The sequence below is a fragment of the Scomber japonicus genome, chromosome 9, assembly GCF_027409825.1.
Source record: "Scomber japonicus isolate fScoJap1 chromosome 9, fScoJap1.pri, whole genome shotgun sequence".
Classification (NCBI taxonomy): domain Eukaryota; kingdom Metazoa; phylum Chordata; class Actinopteri; order Scombriformes; family Scombridae; genus Scomber; species Scomber japonicus.
This window is the reverse complement of record NC_070586.1, coordinates 17129151-17148853: the sequence shown is the minus strand read 5'-3', so window position 1 is coordinate 17148853 and position 19703 is coordinate 17129151.

Sequence of the window (19703 nt, the reverse complement as noted above, 5' to 3'; positions counted from 1 at the left end):
TCTATTCCTCTCTCATGCTCAGTGGCTCTCTATACCTCTCTATGGCTATGTTCATACTGCTCAATTCTGATTCATTGCTCAAATCCGATTTTTTGTTTGGCTGTTCATATTATACTTTTAAATATGGCCTGTCTGTGGACTGTGATGTGAACAGCTCATGCTCCTGAAGTGACCCACATGCTCAGTTGATCATTAATGACGTCACGTACAGAACAATGTTTACAGAAGCGAACATGGCAACAGCTGGTGAAGTTACTGGTAGTGTCATTTATGGTCTAATGTTAAAAACAGTGTGTGACGGCAGCCGGCAAATTTGTGAGCGGGTGATGTTAAAAAGGAGGAAGAAGAGAAAGAAAATGAATAATGATGACCGTTTTTGTCTGCGGCGCAGAACTGTGATGTGTGTTGCTCCAGAATAATGTCAGCATTAAATGCAACATTTTAAAGTGGCCTGAATCGGATTTGGAAATGTCAGATTCAATGCGACTTGTGGCATTGTCAGAAACAAATCAGATATGGGTCACATTTGAGCGAACAAATCGGATTCAGGTCACTTTGAACTGCGGTGTGAACGTAGCCAAAGTGTCCCTGTGGCAGTCAGGTGGAGTGGAGGGAAGAAAAAGGCAGGGCAAGAGGGGTGAAAGAGTGGGGTATAGGGAAGAAGGATGTAGGGAGGGGGAGCTGGCTGAGGGGAGGTTTCAATCAGTGAGCTTGGCAGTTGCTCCTCCACAGTGGAATGCCAGGTCACTGCTCCATTCTTTGTTCTGGGAGGTTTCTCTCTTAGCTGGAGCTCTGCCGAATTCACAGTACTACTATCAGATGGCACAGTCAGTCCCGGTGGTTTGGTAGAGGAGCATAAACAGAAAGAGACAGACACAGAGACGGGCAACTATTTGACAGAAGGGCCAAGCAGGTCTTGCCAGGCCAAAAGCTCAGCTCAGACATTTTTAACAAGAGACTGAAAACACCACTGATTTACTAGAATCCCCTGCCTGGCCTGACAAGTCAATTTTGTTGGAAACATGGTGTAAACAAACAGTATCACAGAAATACTAACTTTGGGTGAGCTCAATGTATTGGCAGTCAGTGGCATAGCCATATCGACCTCTGCTTAGGCTGCCTCAAGATTTCTATTTTCTCCTGGCAGCTACATTATGATTAACAGTGTCATAGTAATGTTTCAGCAAACCAAAGAACTTGGCAAAACAATGAAAAATGTACAAATTACTTCAAGCAAGAAACTGATTGAATTGCCTTTTTAATATTTAACTATGATGCTGACAGAGGTGGGAAGATATGAAGTAAGACAACTTTTTACTTTTACTCCCTACATTAGAACAACAATATTTCTACTCCTTACATTGTCAAAACAGGCTCGTTACTTTCAACCTCTGTGACATTATAAAAAGAAGACATGATGTGAAGAGAAACAATAGAAAACCAATCTTTTTCTTTGTTTTGGTGTGTGTGCCGCTGCGTGTCGCTCCCGGTAAGATGCCGCTACTGGAATGAAAGTGCTGGAATATGATCAACACCTGTGAACATTATACAGAGATCGATTATAACAGCAGTTTATGACAGTGAGTGAGTCAGTGAGTAAAAAACATTAATAACAACATAAAACATTAATAACATAAATAACGCCTTATGCTCGGCAGTGGCGATCCTAAGAACTGGGGGGCCCCATACGAAAAAGTCCACTGAGCGCAGAGAAATACAGTTAATCTGGAATATGAACCTAACCTAACCTACACAGAAAATCATTCTCCAACATAATTAAGAAGTCACAGGCTTAAGTGTAAAGAATACACAAGTCAGCGAAGACTGGCTGCTACTTTTTAGTTCACTTTTCAAGGCTGCCAACCACAGAGCTTAAATTGTTAAAAAATACAAAGCTTCCTGAGGAGTAAGTTGTGTATTTTTTCATCCTAACTGTGGCTTTAATGATGGATTCAGAGTGTTCACATTTTAATGAGTCAGTCATGTCATTGTCCAGTTTAATAAGTTAATCCTATATGTGCGTGTCTGTGAGTGTGTGCTTTGGAAGGCCACCGCTGGCTGTGTGACAAATAATGAGGAAATGTTGAGTTAGCCTGCTGGTGGAAACTAGACTAGACAGCCTCTACAGCAAGTACCTGAGCTGGGTCTGTTAAAGCACAGTGAACTCCATAACCCCTCACCCTAGACAGACTAACAGCCAGCTATGATTGTCAAGAGAAAAACATGATTCAAGAGGCAGAAGAAGAGATAAAATAAGAGACAAAGAGAGGGAGAGAGAGCAAGAAAAGGTAAGAGGAGGTAGAGAGTTTTGGAAGACAAAAGAAAGAGAGATGAGGATAAATCTCTGGTGAATGCATAGATGGAAGAGAAACAGAAAAAAAGATGGCAGAAGAGAGACAAATGAGAGAAGAAAAGCAAAGGAAATAGAGAACGTAGGACAGGATAGGAGTGAATAAGGAAGCGATAAGAGAGACAGAAGAGACTAAAGACACAATCCACACACACACACTCTCTCTCTCACACACACACACACACACAAAACAACCTGGGCGCCAAACCATCTAAATTGAGTGCAAATAAAGAACTGCAGCAGTGTTTGGCAACCTTCCAATTGCCATGCAGGAAGTGTAAAGACGGGATGATTGAGTAGTTTTTGGACTAACAACATTCTGCCTTCAGATGAGCTGAACCCTCATCCTTCATCCCCCCAAAAGACAGTCAGTTATCGGAGCTGTTATGAGCGATGATGTTAATTATGTATCTGACTATTTTTACACCAAGAAACAAGGGCAGACTGGATCATTACTGGGGCTCCGTTTGCAGACAGTTTGGCAGGTAGATGGTGTGATTTGAAAGTAGAGCAGACAGATGGGCAAGTGAGGCCGTGATTACCTGAGGATGAGAGATGATTGCAGCAGAGATCGCCACCGTCATTAATCAAACAATGGTCGATATGTTGCAGTGTGGCAGTGGCCATGGCAATATTTTGAGGCTAAACACTGCAGATGAAAGATTTGGTAACAATCACCAACCTTTATTTTTCCACATACCGTAAGATTAAAAAATGTAAGTAAAGTAAAAGTAAAGAAAAGATACTAAACTTTAAGTGGGCTGTGATTATTTTAATGTTAGTTTTCAATAATTATAAAGTCAACAGCAGTCAAAGGATTGCATTTTTGTTAAAGGGGGGTTTTCCCATCTTCTGTTTCAGCAGAGGAAGAAAAGGGGAGGATCCCTTTAAACTTTGATCTTACTAAAAACTACAATGGCACACGCACATGCTTTTTTAAAAATGAGTCAGGCTGTATCACAGCTCGAAAGACTTATGGTAATCACATTCTAACAATACATACAATATAAAATGTGTATAAGTTGTAACTAACACTTGAATTGTCAATGTGCTATAGGTCTATAGTTGCAAATTTTGGGGTAACAGACAGAGAAAAAATCTATTTGTCCGGTCTATCCTCCTCATGCATAGCTGTGTCTTTTCAGCTGGTGGTTTAATTAATCAGGAGCACCTCTTCAATAGGCAATTTGGCCAAACTTGGGGAAGAGCAACAGAACATCTAGACCAAAATCAATTCATTAACAACTTCTTAACATCTGGTAAAGCAGACTTAACAGATTACGAGCAAGAAATCCACAAATCCTAATTTAGTAACATACATTGAAGATACGCCCCCGTTGGATTGTCCCATCCAAAACAGATTTATTTTTTAATAGTGATTTGCAACAGTTTTGGAGGGCACAGACCAATAAAGTCCTGCCAATGGGGCGACATATCAGAAAACACTTAAATGTATGGGGCATTCTCGTAACATATGTAGGATCAGTCACAGGTTCCTGAAGCTTTAAAGCCTGGACTTGAGTTTACTGCCTGCCTGCCACTTTCCTCTATAGGTGAAAGGAATTATGTTTCTTTTTCCATTGTCCATATACGGTAATTTGTTTTCTATTTCAAACAGATTTTCGCTTTCAACAGGACTTTTATAGAGATGCAGAGTTCAATTCTGACCCAAGTTGTATGCTCCTCTTTTGTGGACGACTGCTGTTCAAAAAACAAACTATAAAGAGCAGATGTACTACCTGAACCCTGAGAGGTTAGAGACCTTCATACCAACAACATAATAACCACTAATTTGGAGATATCAGACTGACCAAAATGTTTGTTTCTTTTTCTTTCACAGCCTATCAAAGTATGTGGTAGTTTTACGGTACCAACATAGTTGAACCCTTTCACAGACCAATCATCCACACAGAATGTTTTGGCCATTGATTTGTTGATTGTAGTTGAAGATCAGAAAGATGAGAGATTTCTCTGTGGTGTAACGGATGGAGCTGTTTGTGTGTGTTTGTGTTGCCCTGACCCTGCCTGGCAAATAAACCACATAAAAACTCTCTCTTGCTCACACACACGGAGGCTGCACACTGTCTGCAAGGACAAACCTCATCCTTCTCTCCATCTCTCTCTCTCTCTCTGTGTCTGAGCATGTCACCTTTCTGCCCTCATCCTTTCCCCCCTCCCTTCCCTTTTTCTCTTCCATCTCCATGTGTCAGTGCTCCAGGTCCCTTCTTCCCATATCACTTTCCTCTTCTTCTCCCTTCCTCTTCCCTTCGTCCTCTCCTGGTGGGTCAACTCCTGACCTCGTGGTCCGACCCCTCTGCTCCCACCCTCCTTCCCCTCCCAGCAACACCAGCTGCCAATCTAGTTTGCCTGTAGCAGTACTGCTGGAAAGCCCATAGCTGTAATCCAAATATAACAAAAACTGAGCTTGGCTACAGAAAACTGACACTTGGAATTCCAAACATTTTTATTTATTTGAACACAAAACATCTGTCATATTTAGGGTCCAAAAATGTGGTCTTTTTTCTTTGTACTCTCAAACCTCTTCCCAGCGCAAGTGTATATGAGCACTTCTATAAAGAAAATAAACTCTGAGCTGCTATGTTTCCTTTTCTGTTGAACCACTGGGCAAGTATGAATTGAAAGTTAATGTCTACAGAGTCAGTACTGCTTACACACAAAAATAAATGAACAATGGACTCAAGATTTGAGATTTAAGTTGTGAAAAGAGGACTTGCAATTTTTTTGTCTAAACCAACCTTAACGCCCTCTCATTGGTGGACATACCTTACAATTAATGTTTTCAAAATTCACATTTTTTCCCCTCTCAAATTACTGTAATAATAAAGCTAAATAAATAAAATAGAAATATTTAAAGAACGATAAGAAATTTGATGCCTGAGTGATAGTGAAGAAAAAATAGTGAGTCTCCATTAATGTACAGTATATCTTTGTCAATTATTCCTATTGAACCCATCAGTTTAAGTATTTCCCATCTATAAGCATTAGCCACATTTTTGTCAATGGTTGTGTAATTAATATTTCACCTGAATAATTATGTTTTATGACACATTTTTTCAGCTATTCTCCATGTTTGTATTCAAAACAAATATTTTTCCAGTGTCCTGTTGAATTTATACATTTTAGACCATGCATAAATACAGTCATCATGTCAGCCTCTGTCTTTATACTACATTCCTTTGACTGTATTTTAATTTTGGTCCATAAAAGTACCATTGAAGGGCAGTACCAAACTATGTAAGATAATCATTATTTTTCATTGGAACAAAATCTGCACACTGAGACTATTAAGATGCTCCATATGTATTAGTTGTTTTACAGCTAGAATTCTGTTCAACAACTTCAATTAAAACGGCTGCATATGGGGAGTCTGTAGTTGTTTCATTTATCATTTATATATTGAAATATGTGGCCCTCATGACCATGTCTCAAATGTTATCACACTCCCTCACAATTCAGACTCTCGTTGCCAGAAAATAAAACAAAACAAAACGAAAGCTAATCTCTTTAATCAGGGGTCAGTGTGCCAAGGCAACTGACTCTGCCTGCCATTCAACTGGCATTGCACAGTACCCTTATACCCATATCATTGTGAGAAGTGCGTTCACATGGCAGCTGTATTGGTTTACTTGGGCTCTGGCTGGGTGTAACCTGACTTGTTCTGAAAAACTTCAGACTTGGAATTGTATCAAATACTTTAAGTCTCAACATGAATTTCCCCCCAAAGACTTAAAAACAGCTCCATAAATAAGCTGACTGCTTTTTATTGCTGAAGTGCCACATCTGCCCTTTTTTGTTTTTCTGTTAACACACCTTTCTTTCCTGCTGCACTACAGATTTGTCTATCTGAATGTTTTTTCACACAGACCTCAGAACCCCTCTTATCCTCTCAGTCCAGTCTGGTCAAGACCTGGCCAACTTATCACCCAGGCCAACCCATCTTCTCTCAATTACACCACAAACAAATTGGTCTGTTACACCTCTGTCTGGGCCCAGATTGCATTTCTCTTCTCATCCCTCACCGCCTAAACATTCTTTCTTCTTTGCTGTGACATTTTCAGCTCCTTCCATCCACACATTCACATTGCCCTCCGCAGTCAGGCATCTTCTCTTTCTTCATGTGTGCTCCCCTGCTTAACTGCCCTGTCAAGATTGAATCACATTGCTCTTTTACCTACTTACACACTTACTTATGCACACACACGCAAACACATCACATATCAAGAAACAAAACACACACCTAAGGATAAAACCATAATTTCCTTTGGGATAACACACATCCACCATTTCAGTCTCTTTTCACCAAATAGTCCCAAGAACTGAACTCAAGAACTAAAAGTCCCTTACACAACACTTTTGAATAACCACATACATATTCAAATAGAACAATAACTTATTTAAAAAAACTGTTTGTCTTTGAGAAACAATTACATTCACAGTATGCACAGCACATTATCCTGTACCTTGCAGTTTTGCATGACTGTGACATTAGGATATTGCAAAGGAGACATGCAGAGGTGGAGAGGGAGGCTGAAAAAGCCAGAGCACCTATCTACAAAAAATAGCCACAATGTGCTGACTAGTATATAGTTATTTATTACTGCTTTAACCAAATTGAATCACTTAACAAATTAAATTCTTCTCAAAGCGCAAGTATACTCCAACAGAAGTGCTTGTCAAATGACATCTAAAACCAATTCCCCTACACCTTTCTGATGTTGGAATTGGGGACAATTTCTGAAACAGAAAATCTGACATTTTCACCCACTCCACACAGCAATTGGTCAGGTGCGTAGAGGTGAGAAAGGAAGCAGGGTTGAACTTCTCTCAGTTAACATTACAAGAAATGCCCACTACCATTATCCCAATATTGATACTAGTGGCTATCGAGAAGTTCAACCCATGGAGCAATGGGCTTAAACACCAGGTACTAAATTTAGACCTTGATATTTCTGATTGAAACAGGGGTGAAGTTCCTGAGCTTCTAAAACAATTCCTGTAAAAGTTCCTCCAGCTGAAAAAAGCTATTACAAAGTGCACAAAGTATTCAGTATACTGTATGTATGCACTAACACACAACTAAGCGACCGACCACTTCAGTTTTTAGTTTGCACTGCAACCTAAATTCTTTTCCCACTTGTATTCCCTCTGAGTTTTTGACCAATCTTGGGTCACATGTGAGGTCTTGGCAGTGAGTTAAAGTCTTAACTGTAGCTTTGGTGTTTCTTCCAATACTCTCTACTGAGTAAAATGATTTAGCCACAGGACACTATCGGCTTTCACTGCAGGCAGAGACATACTACATCAGAAATACTCCACCACTTACCAATATATATCAAACCACACACCCACATAAACACTCATGATGTGCTCATGTACCCACAAACAGATGCTTTACCCCCTCCTCGAAGTCTGATGACCGTTATATTATACCAGGCAATAGAGATTTGTTCCTGTTGACTTTCTCACCCTTTCACTTTCTCGGCATGCCACATATTCTCCCAAACAAACATATTGACTGGGATAAGAGCCGAAGAACACACAATACAAACATTGGGTGTGGTGGCAGATGATGAAAGTTTGAAAGACATGTACAGTCAATTTTAGGTGTATGCTGAGCTGAGCATTGGATCCAGCTTGGCTATGTGAGACTGCATTAATGATCTGGTCTGACTAAGGTCTATGCTCCATGTCTATGTGCACGCATGTATGTGTATTGATGTGTACATGTGGAGCACATGAGGATGCATGTTCAATCATAGGCATTTTTTCATGCTGTCCTTGCCTCTCAGAGTACAAACAGAAAGCCTCAAGCACAGATGAAAGTCCTGCAACATGAGCAGACACACAGCAGGTTATGTGGGTTAATACAATGTGGGACTGAGAATTGTAGGATGGTATGGGAGGAATGCAAATGTTTAATCTGCAAATGTCCTTGAGGTATATCTGATCAAAAAACACCAAACACATATTCTATGTTCAAACACATTCTGAGCTCTGACCTCTTCAAAGTCATAATTTAAGAATGTCTAAATAAAGCAGTACCTACAATGAACAAGTTGCTTTGTATCCTAGGATACATTTTCACAGATTAAAATAGAAAATCAGTTTGGGTCACAAGACATTTACAAAAACTAAAACTAAAAACTAAACTAAACTTTTTTTTATAACAAATGTGGTTCCCAGAAGGAAAGTCTGAAAAGAACAGGGGGGCCTGAAGTGATCTTCATTTTTCATCAGTGCACCATTCAAGCTGGCCATAGAAAGCTCACAGTGGAAGTCCACAGGCTGTGCCAGGATCCTGCCTGCTTCGCAACGGCACACAAAGAAGAGACACAGTGATGTTTCCGTATGGAGCGTGGCAATGGAGCTGCAAGATAATCAACCCCATGGCTGCCTGTGCAGGCTTGTGACTCTTTCCATAGCCAAAAAAAGCAGGAAGTCACCACTTATCTGTGAGTGCCATCATCATGAGATAATTTATTTATATAGCTAAAAATCACAAATTTGTCCCAGGGGAATTTACAATCTGTACAACATATTACACCTTCTATCTTTGCACCCTTAAAAAACCCTCCATAAAACATGTTTTATAAAGTGAAATCAAATGGGAGAATTCTTGGGTTGAGCAAAAGAAGGACCCTTTTGAATACTCTTCAAAAAATAGGTTTCACTTGAACAGAGATAGGAGCAGCAGTAGAATTACTTTAATAAAGATAATTATACAGTACCACCAAGGCAATGTACATCGACAATGAGCCAGAAGCACTAAAAATAATATCATATATTTATATATTTAAATGTGGTATTTATGCTCTCAGGTGTTTTCTTCCTGATTGTACAGTGGCTTAAGACACATTCAGTAAATGTCAAATACATACAATCATTATTAGAATGACAATCAGATTATTCACCAAGCACACTCTATGTATGAGGAATGAGACTTGGTATAAAGCTAATCTAGTGGGGGACCCCAAAAAATATCTTTGTTCTTTATTTATGAGTTTCGTGTGCTCAGGAAGAGCTTTTGGGGAGTAAAAGTGAAGATGCTGATAAACACTCGTTATCTCTGAGATGAAGAGACACTCCTCTGCAGGAGCAGTACATGTGCGCACCCACAGCATCATGATGCACACCACATGCCTCACTGATAAAATTCCAGAGAAAGGCAAATGACAGTGTGAAATGTAATCGTCACACTTGATTTAGAAGGTCCAATGTGATAACCGGCTTAGTGTCAAGTGGCTACAAGATAATGTGTATAAATCCATCAGATTTTTAGTTGTTACAATAGCATGTAAATCATAGAAGATATCCAGTGTGTGCACTAGTGTTAGGGTCAAAGGTCAGGGTAGAGTTATATAGTATGTGGAGATACAGCAAATAGGGAATTGACACTTTGATGGACATCAAGTATCAGCATCGAACAACCCAAATTAAATGCTAGTGAAGTGTGAAAATGTCCCTTTAATAATACATTTTGCTTGGATTATTAATCATTTTGTGTTCAGAGTTTAAGATTAATTTAAGTTTGCTGTCTTTCTGAGAGTTAGATGAGAAGATCAATACCATTCTCACATTTGTTCAGTATGAAGCTACAGCTAGCAGCTGGTTGGCTTAGCTTACTACAAAGTATAGAGACACAGTTAACAAATAGCTAGCCTGGCTCTGTCTGAGCTGTCTGCCTACCATCACTTTTAAAATTCATTTTCTGTTTGATTAATCTGTACAAAAACCAAGGTGTAAAAAAACGACATGTTGTGGTTCTTAGGAAGGTTATGTGTAGGACTCTTGGCCTGCAGCAGTAATTCCTGGGAGTCCTGTCGTCACTGTGAGGTTAGCAGGCCAACATCAGGCCATGTAATAGACATAATAGTTAGCTGCTCAGCTCTCATGTCTGTATTTAGCATAGAAGTGAGTGGCATCGATCTTCTCATCCAAATTGTTGACAATTCCCTTAAAATACATAATAATGAGATTTGTTGAATTCATGGAATTAGTACTTACATAACCTTGTCATTTGTTTGAATGAAAAGTCATTGTGAGGTTATTACAGTGTAGTACATTCTATGTTTTATTTCCATGTGAGCCACCTACCATTGTTGAGCCCGCACCAGCATACCCACAGCACTGTACCACATTCTTCTATTATGACTCTCTCCCAATGCAAGGCAAAACAGTGCAGATGAAGGGAGACAAGAAAGGGTCAGGGCATTTCCACTACATCATCGTAGTTTAGTTTTGTTGTTGACCACTTTTAGAGTCATCACAGCTGTAAAAGATTTTTCTATTACCTTGCCATAATACAGATTTGAATAAGCCTTCTTACATGTTAAAATACTGGTAGACTACAATAGGCATCTATAGCGGCTATGTGGTTGGTGTATTGGGAACATGTTTATTTTTGGCAGGCAATAACGTGGATTGTTTGTACCCATATAACCTTATTTGCCTTTATTGGCGTTTCTGTTGAGCTGAAATGAACACCCACAAGCTTTTAAAGATTAAGGGGCGCCAGCTGTTGACACCAGCTGATAATTGGTGTCCAATGTTGAATTACCAAAGGAGTTGGTTCTGCATCTAATTCACTGGGGGGGCAACCATAACACCAGCAGATTTCTGTTGTTTTTGGATTAGTGCAGCACAATATTATCAACATAAAACTATAATCCATCCTGCAATCAAATACAAAACAATCACTGTATTATCATCTGCATAGCAGGAGGTAACCATTCTGAGTTTCAGCAAAACAATACTTACTTCACCTACAGTCAGATCCGTCTGGATAGATGCCATACCACAGCAGACCTAAATAATAAGCAGCTTGTCAAGTTGGGAACACTCAAACTTTTACACCTAAATCTCTAAGGAGCTCCAACACAAACAAAACTTTCAATAATTAGATGAGCTTGTATCCGGCACAGTTAATTGCCTCATCATATTGTCCCACTGGATTCAAATGGTAATGTGTCATATTTATGCATGACATTGGTAAAAAGACATGATTTATCTGCCTACACTTTTTTTTAACACTTTGTCTGGCATAGACACCTTTATTTTAACAGTAGACAGACAGGAAACATGGGAGAGAGAGAGGGGTGTAACATGCAGCAAAGGACCTCCGGCCAGGATTCGAACCAGGGTCGGCTGCATATGTGGCAGGTGCTCTAACCACTCGATGCGCGCCCCTGCCTACATTTTTTATTTTATTTATTACTTTACATACAGCATTACTAACCCTTTTCACAATTTCTTACACCCATTCTGGTATGAAGGGGCACTTGAGCATGGTGAGAGTTCTACTCGACTGCTGATTAGTCTCTTAACAAGTTTGATTATTTGAGCATTGTATATGCGATACAGGCTTTTTCATAGTTTACAGTGTGTGTCTTCTTACACACAGTATGCTATCGACCTTATCATTATGGACAATAGCTCAAGATGAGAAACTAAAAATATGAGCAGCACCATTTAGCAAATAATAACATTTCGCTCAAAAAGACTTCATCAGTTTGACAATTTAGTAAAACCTTTCAAAACATATAGTGCTCTGAAATGTTTGTATGTTTTGGAATAATTTGGAAAATGTTTCAAGAGATTCTTAATAATAATACTCTTGATGTGGTAGTTTTATTGTCTGCCTTATTCATGCTGTATTGACATTGTGAATCCACGCACAAGAGAAGCAGCAAATGATGAATGCACATACTGAACAAGATGAAGAGGATAAAGCTGGTGCGCACACATTACTTCATGTAATGAAGACAACATGTGACTAAAAGTTCAATTACCATGTCAGACAGTATTTAAGACTGTATTCATCAGCCTGTAGTTTGTTTGGCGGCACAAAAAACAGGGCTCTGTTTGTTGTATTTCTAACAAGGCTTGTGTGCTGCCCTTAGATGTCGATACATGTGACATTTCAAACAGAACCGTGGGACCAAATGAGCCAAGACTGAAACTGTAAGTCATTTACATTGTACAAGGAGCATAGCCCTTCAAATTACATGATTCTTGCATCATGAAACGTGGTTATACATTATTTTTCATGCATGGTTTCCTGCACTACAATACTTTGCCTATTATAAAAAGACATATAGCCAAAAAGACATAAATTACACTACCTGTGTGTCTCTGTGGGGTCAGAAACCAAAACTTGCAGGTTGTGGCCGCCTGGAGAGAGAACCCTCCATGATCGTGATGAGAGTGTGCATGATAGCACCGGCAGTGGTGATGAGCATGATGATGATCATGATCTGCTATTGCCGCCAATGACAGTGTTGAGAGTTTCATCGTTGAAGAGAAGCGGGGCAGATACAGTGGCTATATCAGGTTGGCGGTAGGGGTCCTAGCCAGCAACAGCAGGATAGGTGAAATCACATTAAGTGGAATGAATGTGATTGGGCCCCAGGCTTGTCATCAACACACCGGCTTCCAACTGTTTCTGGATTACATAGTGAAGGGCAGCGAAGAAGGATCCAAAAATTGCATGCAATTTACTGGAGGGTGTTTGGAGGCATGTGTGAATGTGGGCTTCTTTATATTTGAATGTGAGAATGACAGTTTGTCTAGGATGAAGTCTGAGCAATGACATAGACATATATCAGGCCTCTTAAAGAAGTATCTGGACAGAAAAGCATCACTTTTAAATTGGAGAAGTGCCTGTTTTTTACCGCCAGCAAAGAACACTTTGAGCCCCAGCTCGACTACTTACACTGTCAAACAGCCTCTAAAGTGTCACCCTGTCTTGTGATGCACATGCACTCTGTCGGATGTCTCTATCTCGCCGTGTCACTTTGGTTCTGACAGTTTCTCTTTAGACTCTTATTCTGTGGATAGAACCACTTTTCTGATCCATCAATCCTTGAGAAGACGAGAAGAGAGGACAGAAGAGGAGACAACAGAAGAGGAGAAAAGAAGGCAGATTGGAAGAATGTAGTGACAGAGACGAGAATATACTTGTCAGACATATAGAGTGTCTCTCCATGATTAAAATAGCACGGTTTTGGAATAATGCGCCATGCTGGTTGTGAAGCGGCATGGCTATGTGAAGGCCCTGGTCGATAGCACTCCACCACAGTGGAATATGAAAAGTATTGATCTGCTTTTTTACTCGGACAGCTTTGAGCACAAAGCCTGTGATGTTTCTGTAGCCAACCTTCACAGTCAATACACTTTTGTCTACATCACTCTGACTTGTAAAAAGAGGGAAAAGAGAGAAAAAGAAATTCCTGTCATATCAGACAGAGGGATGCGTTATCCTCTGAGCTTCATGTTGGAGAGGTCAGGCTCATTGTTGTGTTTATTACCTCATGGATCTGATGCAGTGGAAGCGGAGGGATAAGGGTGATGAAGGTTTGGGTCAGACAGTGCAGGGTTAGAGCCACAGAGAGGCAGTTTGTGGCAGGGAGAGAGAAAAGCTGGAGCTCAAAGAATGATGTTTCGCCAAGGCCACAACCCCATGTCTATCACACATGTACACATGAGGGTCACTTTATACATGAGGGTCACTTCTCATGTTTGTGAATTAGTAAGACAAGACACACACACAAAATCTGTTTTCTTCTCTCTCTCTCCTTCAAAAGCAAGAAAAACAACTATTACATAAAAGAAGCTTTAAGCCTTCAGACAGTGGAAAATCAATGGAATCAAGAAAAACTGACAGACGCGTTTAAGTGCACAGATCTTGTGTAAAAGAATCTTCCTTCACAGAGAGACCTATTGAGAGAGAGAGAGACACTCAGGACAATCCTCACTGTTAAAGCTTGCTGATCCTGGATCAGAGTAGGGGAAGGTCTGCAGGGAGTAATACAGACAGACAGACAACCAGAAAGTATAAGAATAACAAATCGTGGAGCAGCCCTTGAGATCACACAGAGCTGCTCCATTCAGGAAAAAAAACAAAAACACGGAAAATCGAAGTCAACATTATTTTCTCTGTTTTGTATTTTCTTTTGAAATTTGCATTATTGTTATCCACTGCTACAGTGCCCTTATAGAATGTATGAGAATATGTATATATGACGCTGCAATCACAACCTTTTTTACAAAGTCTCTCAGCCTGATTATCTCTCCCGGTGACCTCCATCAAGTCTATTCAACAGTCTGGGTGAGGAAATGGGAAAACAGAAAGAGTCTGTGATTAGAATCGAGTGAGTAAACGCGCCGGGGTGGCTGAGAATTGGACACATCTGCTGTGATCAGAGGAGAGGTGTGGCTCTGCAGACCTTTAAGTAGCTGGATTAACCACTGGCCACGGGGCTATTGATGTTATTGAACTGACAGGCTGATGAATGGAGTCCTTCCACAAGGTGTATGAGTCTGCTGCCGATGCTGGTTAGCTTGTTCACAGGCCAGGCGGTGTTAGAAAATACAGAGCTGCCTGCAATTAATCTTGAAAGCAAAAGATTTCTGTTACCCAGGCTTTGATTATTTGGGAGAGTGTCAAAATTTGCATGATTAACAGGAAATGTGCCCTAAGGCCACATACCTCAACTACCCCCGGTTAACAGGAATGAATGCATATTATAAAGGTTAACCTGCCGTCCGCTGCTGTATGTCTGTCAATATGGGATCCCCATCAATAATGAGTGAGGTACACATTCAAGATTCATTGCATAAACTGTAGAGAATAAACACTATTGGTTCCAATATTTTGTATTAATAAATATTAATTCTAATCTCTTAGTTAATGCAGAGCAGCTATTTCACATTGTGCAGCATCTCTAATGTGAAAAAAGAATTTGACAAAGTGAAAGAAAATACTGTCTTTATTTAAAATATCCCATTCTCCAGATCTCTGTTTTGACTGAGAGTCAATTAGACAGTCAAAGATTCACTCCAGTTACCTTTTTAATCTAATGTGCTGAGTTAATTTTGTTCTCTAAGCACAATGTAGTTATTCTGGGAAGCCAATGATAATTATTCAACAGGTGTTCATATTTAAACAATATGGCTGGTGATTTTCTACATTTTTCTCATTGTAAATAACTTAAGTACAAAGTGAAAGGATTGTAATATGTAGCACAGCAAGCTAGTGACCACATTTCTGTGCATGTGCCGTGGTGTCTGCCATACAAGGAAATACTTTGCAGTGATACTGAGAAATCATGACTGTGGTAATCAGTCTTTGGAGCATTTCTAAACAAACTAACCTGGCTGCAATCTTCTTGGCAAAAGAACATGTCACCCAGTGCACAGTGACATGTTTTTAATAGTCTTTGGACAACCACAGAGGTCTACAGCACAGAGGTACACAGCATATCACACCTATGCTACACACGCAATACTTGTAAGTAGATAAATTCATTGTTCATTTGGCTCTAAAAATATAGAAAATTACCAGCAATATCCTTTAATGGTACAACTAGTTATGGAAGTTTTTCACAGTCACAATTGTTGCAACACAAAACCAATCAACTGAGATATTTTGATTGAATGTATTTAATCATCTTTGTGTCTGTTGCTCTATGTTGTTTCTGTTGATTCACGCATACACCTGACTTTCGTGATCTTCATTTTCAACTTCACAGTTTAAAAAATTGTAAAATAAACAGTATCTCCACTGTGCTCTTTAAAGATTCATACAGTATGCAAGGCTTTTCTAGCTGTCTTTGACTTCTTTTGGCACAAGAGCTTTCTTCCTAAAAGACAACTTAATAAAAACGTGTTATCTGGCTGTCTAATCACACAATAAAACAAAAAACATACGGTATTTCATTTTTTAATTTCTTATATCTACAGTACGTGACTGCAGTGGTTCCTGAGGGTGTTGTTTAGCTAATCCAGTGATAAGGTCAGAAACATGACTCATATTGGTTTCTACATTGTCCCTCTCTGTCTGACAGGGAGAGGCTTGATTCAGTCAGCTGAGCTCATCAAGTGAACTGCAAATCACTTCCCATTCAGACAAGCAGTCATCATGACCAGAACTGAACTGGATCCTCCCGGGTACTGAAAGAAAATTTTGATCATCTGAATGACACTGCCTTAACAGACCACACCTGAAAAAATATCCAAACTCCAAACACCACTTCTGGAAAGACAGACACACAAGGAGAAGCCAGGAAGATGAAAGATAGAGAAAGGATCCACAGTGGAAAAAAAGAACCTGGTGAACAACAGCAGGACAAGTTGAGTTCATATTTTATGGAAACAGTCTGTTATTGTCTATCAAGAGAGCATAAGGAAAACATTCCGGGGAAACATTATCTTGGCTTCCAAACAAAGACATCAGGCCAATCAGATACTGGTGATATTTCAATGAATATGTTGTCTCGGCTCCTATTTCTTCTTTACCTTATGTTGACCCAAAGCGCTACATCTTATCTACGTTGGCTGAAACATGTTTGGAAGACATTGTCTTTTGCTGATTTATGCTTTTATTACTCTTGTAACACATTTATTACTGCTTGTGGTTGAGACGAGAAATTAAAACACAAGTGGCATGTCTGTAAAAATCATACATTCAGAAGTTATTAAAGTATGAGATGATTGGAAAAAAGTTCTGAATTGGTTTGGCTGAGTTTATTCAATTGTAATATTACAATTGCTGGATAAAATAATAATAATATATCTAATATATATAAGCATAATTATATCTCCCAAATAGTGTGTGTATTTTTTTCAAAGCAGCCAGGGATTTAAGTGTCCAATGTTTCCTGAAAGAAAACATAATTAACTGAAATTACATGTATTTGCTGTTATGTTTTATCAAATAAGATGACACTTAATAAAATGGAATGGAATTAAAGTATCTGCAGGCTTTGCATCAATGTGGACTTGTTTTAGAAATGTAGGAAACAGCTCTGGCTTGACACAATGCTGACTTCTCATCTAAAACAGATAGATTTTCTTTTTTAAACTGCATAAAAAAATTGCATTGATAAAGAACAAAGGAGAGTAACAAAACCATTCAAACAGAACAGGAAAACAATTCCCAGTCTTTCCCTTCATTTTGCATCCTTTTATCTTTGCTTTCACTACAAACAACCGGAACTTTAAAATAAAATAAAAAAAACTCTGTGAATAGCTGTGAGGAGACAGGTTGTCAGCGTTTTAACCACAGAAATTAATTTCCTGAATAGTGTCTCTACATGTTGTTTATGGCATGACAATAGTGGGAGTTGGACAGGCAGACAAGTCTCCTGGAATTTGGTCACGTACGCCTATAGACACAGGCACTTGGACACGCACTTACACTTATATAGTCACAGCCTGGCATTGGAGCTGGTGCCAATGTATTGTTCAACATGTTTAGTTTTGAGACAGGAATCCTGACTTTCTTTGGATTAAGTCATCTGGCTATAAATGAACTACATCACACAAAAGTAACAAAAAGAAAAAGCTTCAGAGACATGCTTGGTTGTCACGTAATTCAATGTAGCCACAGTGCTGACATTTAGCAAATTACATACCAGTGTGGACACTTAACAAAAAGGAAATGTAATGAGCTTTTAGTCTGCATTTAACAGTATGACATTCCTACTGAGCATGCTCATTCAGAGGCTACAGAAAACCTGAAGCTTTTTCAGAAAACTTTTCTCTCTCTACCTATTTCTGTGCCATCCATGAGGCTGGCTCAGAGTATTGAGCTTTTGACTGGAAGGCTGCTTCTTCAATTCACTGAGCTGGGAATATGAGGGCAGAGCAGAAGAAAAAAGCCAGCACATTCCCAAGTAACTTTTCTGGAAGTGGCCCTGAGCAAAGCAATTAACACCCAGCTGGTCAAGTAGAAATGCTCTGTGAACAACAGTGGGGAAACCTTGGCTCCCAGAGGTGCAAATGTGTGTAACTGAATGTGGGTGAAGCGGGGCGTTTCTGAAAAAGCAGCCTAGCACGCTCAGTCATACTAGTCTGAGTAAATAGAGGTAAATAAATAAATAAAGCCTGTTTTTCAGAGCCCAGCCACAGAGGAGGAAGCACTGTCATGCTGGTTTGAAAAAGATCCCTGAACACTGTCTAAAGAGCACAGCGGGGAATGTTGCCTTGGCCCACATCCTGTGCAAATTCACCCCATTTTGTTTTTTTCAAAACACAATATTCTCATTACGCTCAGTTGGCTCGCTGCACTGTCATTTCATCTGGGTTTCCACACACAAGCACATTAGACCCTTCGGTCTAGTAATGTTCATAACATAACCCATAAAGAACCATTGTAATGTGTCTCTGCCTCATTATTGCCAGGTCAGTGTATGGAGCAACACATGAGAATAGGGTGCCTCCTATGGCTTGTTAATTCAACACCTCTCTCATTCAGAGCAGCATTTGTACAGCTGGCCTTTTGAAGGGAGTTCGAACTATATACTCCTACACATGCAGACACATAGATATGCAGTGACACAGCACACACACAAAGACACACAAAGACGCAAATCATAGTCCCAGCTCTGACATCACTCCACACCACTGGTTCCTGCCCAACCTTCAGTCCCCACCTTGGGAAATCACCCAGAGCCTGTCCAGCCACCAGGGCGTGAAATACACACCCCTGGAAAGCAACCGAGGTGGGTGGAGGGACTGGGCGGTCGGGGTGGTGAGGGGCCAAGAAGTGGCGAGTAGCAAGTGTGAGAGATTTGAAGATGGAAAATGAGGGAAGAATTCAGGGAGGAAAATGCAAAGGGGAATGTGTGTGTGTGTGTGTGTGTGTGTGTGTGTGTGTGTGTGTGTGTGTGTGTGTGTATGTGTGCGTGTGCGTGTGTAGGTGCGTGCGTGTGTGTGATTGTTCTGGAGGGAATGGAGGGGGTGCTGATTGGAGGGTTTGGGTGGCGGGTGATGGAATTGAAAAAGGATTAAATGGACACTAGGTTTCTAGAGTAGGAAGGGAGAAAGGAGGGGGTGCTTTGAAAGAAGGTCTGGGGTGCACTCTTGGCCTTCAGACTGGGGCTCCGTCACGCCTCACATCCCTGCGAGCCACTTGGGCCTGGCGCTCCAGAGGGGAGTTAGCCCAACCTTTGTTACAGTGGAGGAGTGGGGAGTGACAAGGCATACCAGCATGTCTGACATGTCAGAGCAGTTGGCTGGGAGACCCTGAATCTGGTCGGGTCTGACGCAGGCCATCTGTAGTTTTAGAACAGGGCTGGACTGTTTTAATTGATGAAAACTGCCCCGGGGAGGATGTGAGATCGTGCTTCAAGGAGAAAACAAAGAGCTGTCGGTGAATCATGCGTTGATTAAATGTGCACCGAGTTATTTCAGCAAGCAAACAAGACCAGCGTATCCTTGGAGGAACCCTAATGGTAGCCAAATCAAAGGGAGTGATTATTCTCAAATAGAAATATGCATGATCAGATTTGAGCATTGCTCAAGTCCCCAGTTGGATGTATTCATCCTTATT